We start from the raw sequence: 2,985 nt of genomic DNA on the forward strand, positions 1-2,985 counted from the left end.
AATGTGAGCAGAGACAATGTTTTTATCAAGTTTCTGTAGTCTACCCACAACTTATGTATTTAGAGAAAGCTTGTTAAACTCGTTGTGAAGCATTTCAACGTGTTTCCTCAAATACCTCTGTATTTTCATGATGATATCAACATCACATGTCCATCTTTTGTTAGAAAATCCGCAAGAAATTTTTTGAGATTTAATTATAACAATATTAAAAATATAATTTTTATATAAAAGTTTTCATCTTAGTAATCTATTTTTATCGGATTTATATTCATTTCTATTTTTTAAGAAATTTTTAAAATGTGTAGTATCAAATTTCAAGTTAAATGTTTTAGCATGTAAAAATAATGACCAATTTTCGAAAGACTTTTTTACTGCGTAGAATTCTTTTTTGTTCATGTGTCATCATATGTCTCTTCATCTGAGAATTGTCTACTGCATTATCTGCATGTTTGTTCTTCTTCTCGTGTGATATTTTAAGAAGTGTGCCAACATATGTCAATGACATTTGTGCATAATACCAGATCATATTCATCTTGAGGAATAACCATTTTGAATTTTTTTTGAAATTTTCTTTCAGTTGTCTAAGTCTCTTTGTGCCTTCTTCAGTCTATATGGATTTTGCATCTTTCTTTAGTAATTGACTTAACACTTTTATGTTATTTGTTAGATTTTTTATGAACATTCCAGTAAAATTAACAACTCCTAAAAAACTTTGAAGTTGTATCTTCTCTTTAAGTTTATATGGAAAATTCTTCACTTTTTTCACAATGTATCTTTACAAAATTATTCATAACTTTTCAATTTCTAATCCAAAAAATTTCAATCTTTCTTGTAGCGATGATTGTCTTCTTTTCAAATAAAACTAGTCCTTTTTGTTTACAAATTTTAGAAATATTTCTAATTTTTTCACATGTTCATATATATTTTTAGATACAAGTGGAGAAATTTATGAATTTCCCGAATCTGATAGAATCTAGACTTACAAACAAATTTAGATAATATTGTAGTGTTGCGTATACAACTAATTAAATAATCTCTATTAGGTATAAAATATACATCAAACTCTCAAATTTAATTAATTTCTTGTTAATTAATTTCTAATCAAGGTTTTTACTATTTCACAATATTTTTTACAAGAAAATCTAGACTGTTGTATGGTAATATTTCTACTTTGATTAAATCAAGGTTCAAATGTTCCTTGATAATAATCTACATATCTTTTTTATCAACTATATCCACCGGGATAAGCTTGCATCTGAAAAAAATCATATTCTTTTTCTTCCTTAATTTTAAGACTGACTTGAAATTGATTCATTTCCATCATGCCAAAGGATTTTCATTGTAGTTCTATTTGATCATTTTGTTGACATTTATTAAGAATACTTTTGATTCAAGATCTACATCTTTCTAGTGTAAATCTATCTTGAGGAATTTAATTTACTCGGGTTTTAGGTTTTCTTTGTTCTTATTTAGAGCATCGTTTCTCTAAACTTTCTAGAATCTTTCATTTTTTAGTGTAGAAGTTTTCCTTCTTCACAACTCTTTCTGCGAAACTGGATTGACTTTTTTCTGTTAAAAGTCTCTCTTAGTCTCTGGAATATGATCTTGTGAAAATATAGTGTTGTGAACGTTAATCTTATAGTCTCATTTTATTGTGTATAAGTTTAAATTTTTTTAGGAAATTGTTTCCTAACAAGATATCTTTGGGTGAATTTATTTTTTTTGGAAAGTAGTTTTTATCAAGATCTGGACTGCTCAATATGAATACATGACATGGTTCGCGTTAATTATGGCTTGTGCTTTTGTAATTCCAGTTTTACTTCCTCGAAATGAATTAATTGCATCTCCATCTAGTTTCCATTAGTTCAATTGAAATTGTCATTTTCCTTATGAAAACCTTATATACTATATGATGTTTTTCAGTCTAAAATTTCTTATGAACTTCTATACCTGCCCTGCAGAAAATCTTTGATATCTCTGTTGGCTAAGGTTTTTTTCCATGTTTGTTTCATATAATCACACACTTTTCATTGATGGTTTTTTAGAAATTATTCTAGTAACCTAAGGATTGGTAGCCCCCAGTTGCGTTTATTTTTCAGATCTACAACCTTGAGGCTTGCAAAATACTCTACAAGTTTTTGAAAACCATTGAGACCAATAATTTCTATGATTGTCATCAGATTATTTTTTCGAGACAGTTTTGATAAAACTGATCATTTTCTTTTTGTTGATTAAACGTTTTTCACCAATTTGGCCTTCCCCATTTGATGTAATAATGGTTCGGTGCCAAAAAAAAGAAGGGCAACCTTTCTGTCGCGATCTTATTTGTGAAACTGGATTGGTGTTCTATGTTTTGGATCCTTGTTTGAATTTCCTACAAGATTTCAAGAATTTCTTCATGTTTTTTGAGGATATCTTCAATTTTTGTGGCACATAATATAACTGATTGTCATAATTTTGTATCGTCTTTTGAATTTTCCCAAGACTCCTAAAAATATAGAGCAATCCGAAATAATTTCTAAGAATCTAATTTTTTTTACCTTAGTTGTAATTTATGTTCTTTTTTATATCTAATCTGAATTAGAAATTCTTGTTCAAAATATTCCATAGTATTCAAGAAAAAAAAATCCATAGTATTGGAATATAATTTGAAATAATAAATCTCAAACAAATATTTGGATCCATATTTTGAGAAAATATATCTTTCTCAGCAAGATAAGTTATTTAATAATAATAATTTTATATGTTTGGAATAAAAAATCTAGGCCTTGATAAAAATTTTACGATATTTTCTAGGAATTTTCTAATACTAATCAAATCAAGGTTATTTTCAACATTTTGAAAACTTTTATTCTTGAATGACCATATTGGACAAATTTTTTGAAAAATAAATAAATAATTTGAAAACGTCTAAAGAAAAAAAGTCGAATCGAAATTTTGTTACACATAAAAGATCAAATTCTATTTTTTCCTATGAATTAAATA

The sequence above is a fragment of the Primulina tabacum genome, chromosome 1 (genome assembly GCF_025594145.1).
Source record: "Primulina tabacum isolate GXHZ01 chromosome 1, ASM2559414v2, whole genome shotgun sequence".
Lineage (NCBI taxonomy): Eukaryota > Viridiplantae > Streptophyta > Magnoliopsida > Lamiales > Gesneriaceae > Primulina > Primulina tabacum.